This window comes from Melozone crissalis, unplaced genomic scaffold (assembly GCF_028551555.1).
Source record: "Melozone crissalis strain CALT ecotype California unplaced genomic scaffold, PUWL_Pcris_2 ptg000009l_1, whole genome shotgun sequence".
In the NCBI taxonomy this organism is placed as follows: domain Eukaryota; kingdom Metazoa; phylum Chordata; class Aves; order Passeriformes; family Passerellidae; genus Melozone; species Melozone crissalis.
Genome location: NW_026535787.1, coordinates 16,717,420 through 16,723,288, shown reverse-complemented (window position 1 = coordinate 16,723,288; position 5,869 = coordinate 16,717,420).

Sequence of the window (5,869 nt, the reverse complement as noted above, 5' to 3'; positions counted from 1 at the left end):
TTAATGGGTTCCAAAATCAAGGCTATACAGGAGCCCCAGGAGAACAAACTGTTACTGGCTTTAGGTCTCCTGAGCAGCCTGGTGACTTCAACCATCACTGGGCTACATGCTTTCCTTCACAAGGAAAGATGCCATTCACTTTTTGGAGGGCGTATGCAAAATTTAAGTTCAATCTTCAAAACTAAATAGGGCACAGGATTACTCTCACCAAAAAAATGTCTCAAGAAGAAAGGTTTTGTTGCTCTTTACCTTGCCTGGGCAGCCTACCATCTATACAAAAACCACTGGGGCAAGGTGCTCTCCTTGCCCAGGAAGGCTGTTTCACCCCCTTTCTCTCTCCCTCCTACAAATTTGGATATCACTGCTTAACTGAATGCATCCAGGGAATGATCCCACACAGGAGGTTCCAGAACAGAAAGCAGCTGCTGGCCTTCACCTCTGTGAGGCAGCCTCTCATCTGCAGGATGAGCTTGTTTATATTTCCAAGGAAAGAAAGGTGATGTGATTCGCACTCAGGACACTAGCTCTGACAAATGGATCCAAAGGGAAGAAGTGTTGCTGGGCTTTACCTCCCCTGGGTAAGTTATTTTCTCCTACTGGAACACATGGTCTAGGTGCTTTCCTTCCCATGTAAAAGAATTGTTGCTCTCTTTCAGGATACCTCCAGCAATTTTGAACACATTCAGGGGTTGTTTGCACAAAAATCATTTTAGGACAAAGTTCTTGCTGGCCTTTACCTTCCTTTGGAAGCTTGTGATCTGCAGCAGCAACACTGGCATTATGTTCTGTATTTCCTAAGGAATGGTACTGTCACTCAGATCCTGGACCCCACTTTGGAAATTTCAGGCTCAGCTCAAAACTTGAATAAGTCCAAGGATTCCTCCAACACAACAGGTGCCAGGCTGGAGAGCTGTTGCTGGCCTTCACCTCCAGTGGGCAGCCTGTGATCAGCACTCACAACCACTGGATCTCCAGGTTCTCCTTCCCATGGAACAGCAGTTTACCAGAGGTAAGAGGGAGTGAATGCTGCTAGAGTGTGATGTGAATTAAGGGCTGCAAAAGGAATCTGAAGGCCAGACGAACTTTTCTGCCCTGGCATATTGCTTTTTGCCAGTACTGACAATTTCAGCTTGGGATGTGCAGAACTCATCGCTTCTGCAGAATCAGGACATTTACCTCTTTTGCAGCTACACTGCCGCCATCGTGTGGAGCTGAGCAACTGCAACGGGGAAGGTAAAACTCACCACAGGCTTTTTGTTGGGACGCTGTTAGTGTGGGAGCAGTCAGTGAACTGTTTGGGATCTTGGGTCTGTAAGAGGGAAGGAATGGGAAGGTACATAGAGAAGGAAACCGAACAGCACCAGGGTGTGCACAGGCTGCAAGCAGAAGGTGATGCCCAGCACTTTCTTTTTGTTCTAGGACCTTTCTCTGGGGGTTATTGGAGATTTCAAATTGGCACATGGACTCACCAGACTGTAGGAGTATGGGACCCTACATACAGCTGGCACGAAGAGTGCACAGCCCCAGTGTTTCTGGTGCACTGATAGGCACTGAGGAGAAGGGGCAGTCCAGCAAATCCTTTTTTACTGGCACATTTTTCTGTGTGAGCTGTAGCTGTTTAATTTCCTGTGTCCACAGCAGCTATCTCAAAAGCCCAATTATGTCCTTTTGGCTCCTTGAAATACCTTCTCCTGAGACAATCTATGCCCAGGATGTTCTGGGCCTCTGGGCCAGTCACAATGGGGTGACTGCCATTTGTTGGCAGTCAGGCTCACTCAGCTTCCAGCACAGTCACTGTGCTGTCACCCCAGAAATACAGAAGGATTCTGCCCCTACATATCTTGATGGCATCAGGGTACTTTGTGCACCAGTGTCAATTAAAGCCTTTATATCCCATGCCAGGCCACTGGATCCACACAGTCCAATAGATCAGATTGTCCCTTTCCTCCACCTGGCAGGAGACAGGGTCCCTCTAGTTCTCATCATGGTGCTCACTGCTCACTTCTTGTAAATGTGAACTGGAATCCTTCAAGAGGATGGGAAGTCACATCAGCCTTCCTGTTGTGTCTGAGCACTTGCCCACAGGAAAGGGGAAAGGCATTTATACCTGTGCTGCCAGGTTTTCCATCCCTCTTCTTCATGTGCTCTCCATGGTCATGCAGGTAAAAGCAAAGGTAACTTGTGGTGTCCACCTACCCTCTCTCTCAAGCAGAAGGTTCCTGCTTCCAATAGCAGAGACTCCAGGCTTTAGGGCTGGAGTCTGGGACACTTCTTTTAATCACTGGTAGTCCTCTTTAAATTGCTGCAGGTCCTTGGAAAGTCTTTCCATGGACAGGACACAGGACTGGGGAGTGGGGGGCAAAAAAATTACTTCATATATAGCTGGAGTTTGATAAAGAAGTTTGGTAACTACTCTTTGTTCCTCTTTCCATGACAGCACTGCCAATGACCTGTCATATGACACTGGCATGCTCTGTCAGAACTTCTGCCAGAGTTTTTGTACACTGGACTTCATCTGGATTTACAGGGGATTGCTCATCATTTGAACCCTTATAGATTGCCTCCAGCACCCCTAATTCTCTCCAAGATACTGGGTACCTTGCTCCATGGTGTTCCACACATCTCAATGCACTATTGATCATCCCTGGGACAGTGCCTTTCCCTCACACTTGGCAGGAGTTGCCTGCAGAGCCTGAGAGTTTTTGTGCTCTTCCCGATGCCCTTGTCAATGTTCACATCTCAGGACAAGGATCCCAGCTGCTTGGCTTCACTACCATCCCCTTCCATATGGGCCAGGATATCCCAGCACTGCAGTAGCCAGGTCACCAGGGGCTCACCTAACTGGTGGCTGGGCCTTCTCACACATCTTACAGCTCACCTGGGGACATGGACCAGGTGATTTTCTCTGGCCCTGCCTCCTGTCCCGTTCTGAGGGCCCTGCTCTGCCATCCCTCACTAACTGAGCTGGTTTTCTCTTGGGTTCCTTGTTCCCTGCAGGGGTGGCTGCTCCCAGCACGGGCTGTTCCCTGGCTCAGCTGCAGCTGCCGTGGCCATGGTGCTGTTGCTGTTTCCTCCTCCTCCTCCTCCTCCTCCCCTGAGGGTGCTCTCCACTGACCACTGGTGTGCAATGAAGAGTAGCCAGGGCCCAGCACACTGCAGTAAGCTGCTCATCTCTGCAGCTGACACAGCATCTCCTTGCAAACATTCTGTCACTTTATCAGAGGCTGCAGTTGTTCAGGGGTGAACTCCCAACCCACCGGAGCAGAGAATTTCTAAAAAAATTGGCCAATTTTCTGGCACATTCCCTGCCACTCATGACTATTCCCCCTCAGGACAGGTCCCTGAATGGCCTTCTTGGAAATCTCTGTTCTGCCTCCGAAGGTGACTCTGAACACAGTGAGGACTGCACTGAGACCAACAGGAACAGGCTTTCTTACCATCCAGAGGGAATTAAAAATGCTCAAAAGCTGTTGTAACAGGCCTGAAGGAGGAAAAGGGGGGGGGGTGAAATGGAGAAAATCATCCTTCCCCTGTTCCCCCCCCAGACGAGGTATGGTTATTAATGGACTTCAAAGGGCAGGGGAGCAGCACTGAATACACATCCCAGAGTCCCCTCATTGCCCTTGGTGTCATAAACTCACCTCCCACAGTACAGCAACAAAGAAATGCTGATCCCTGTCCCTGCTCTGTGAAAGGTCACCCTGAGGAGCACACACAGGAACAGAGCCAGGGTCAGGTACCAACCCACATGGACACACCAAGCACCACTGTGACCAGTGGCCCTGGACCCAATACAGCAAATGCTGAGATCAGATTTGTTTCCAACCCACTCTGTTGTGGTTGTGTCTTCATTGTGCCTCACACTGGGACCCAAGTGAGCTTGTCTTGGTGTAGGAATGGTGCTTCCAGATTTACTGCTCCCACTGAAACCACTCTAATCTATGAGCCACTTGCTCACTTCTCCCCCTCCCCAAGGCAGGAGATTTGAGGGTACAAAAGGTGAAGATCATGGGCTGAGATAGGAACAATTTCCTAGAAAAAAAGTGAGGAGAGAAAAACCAGTAACAGCAACAGTATCAATAATGAACAAAACTGTGATGGCTCCCTCAGCTCCAACTGGCACTTACCTCTCACTCCCAGCCTGAATCCAACAACCCTCTCCAGCTCTCTTGCAGGCTCCCTTCAGCTCCTCTTCAGGATACTGAAATCAGTAACATTTTAAACAGCGGAAGATCAAATATGTCACTATTAAATCATGCAACTACAACTGCAATACTATTTCAAATAGCTAAACTATGATTTATGTAGGTATGTGAATTCCAGTGTTAATCCTATTGTGTTCACTTGAGAAATCCAGCTTTGAAAGATTTTTTTTTTCTGACATATTGAAATAGTCAACCAGAACCAGTACCCACATCATTTCTTTCACTCCCTTCCTAAAGCAACAAAGCTTACCAAGTTGTACTGCAACAACTCCTTGAGAGATGAGTTAATTAAAGCAATTTTTAAAAGCAGGTATTTCTGAGTGTGCCCCATCAATCGCAACTTTTCAAAAAACAACTATCCAGTGTCCCAAGGAAGTGTCCATGTCACCAATGGTATGTGTTTAATATACTCATTTATATCACATGCCATAAGCATAAATATTCTAAGTATGCAGATTATTTGCTACAGTTCCCTGAAAAAAGGTGGGCACACATGGAGAATGGCTCTTAACCCAGGGCTATTACAGCTCTCCACCTGCCTTGGACCCCAAGATCAAGGCACTAGTGTATAGCAACAGATTTTTGAAGTGGTTTTCACTTACATTCAAATTAAACACCTTGAGGTTTTTAGGACTACACTTTGATAATATTTAGTGGTGACAGGAATGACTGATTTGTCTTCCAAACAAGCTGTGGGTCTGCTGGTAGATAAAAGAAATAATGGGAAGGATTCCACTGATTGATGAATGGAAAAAGGTATTTGCTTTTACAAATAAACTTTAGGTTTGCTGATAAATGAAATTAGACATTGAAATATGAAAGAAACAATGGGGAAGAAAAACCCCCAAAGTCTGTAAGAATTAAAAATTAAAAGGGAGGGTTATACATTAGAGGGAAATCTTCGCTATCAGGTGTATCAGGAAGTCTGTAACTCTCAAGTACCTCAGCCAATGGGGAAAGAGAGAAGGGAAATGTGCCCAGGAAATCAGGATAAAAAGGAGGCTGCATCCTCCAAAAATCTGAGACCCCAGGGGAATGCCCCATGGCCTCTCCCTTTATTTGAATAAAGCCAGAAAGGACTCCTCTGTCTCCTTTTTGGACATAAAACTCTGGTGTTTTGTGGATTAATTTTCCTAACAGTGGGAAGTGTAACATTTTAATATTTACAACATTAATACTTCAAAGGTTTCAAAATACCTTCATTTTGCTCCATATCTTCAGCCACTCTAACCTGAAGAAATAGGTTTCATGAATGACATTACAAAACAAAATGAAATAAACAAAGCAAACAAACAAAAAACCAAACCCAACCACCTCCCCATCCAATCATGACAACTTAAACAAGGAGAGTCCAGAATTCAGAGGTAAACCACTAGTTCTACAAAATGAAAGGTGTTTTGAGCTTAGGAAGTGCCACCATCTACACATGCACAATAATCACAAATTCTCAGTGTTTGCCTGTATTAAAAAAAAAATATACTTCACCATTTATCCAAATCTTCCTTTTGAAGAACAGTGGTACAAGTTCAATATTCTGAATGCAAACCACTTTTTAGCTACTCCACTTGGAGTGCACAGCTGCTTTTTAAAGGTCAGGATCCACTTCAATGTGCCCCTATTCTTCAACTCATGACTTTTCACGTATTTGAATGTTTTACCAGCCC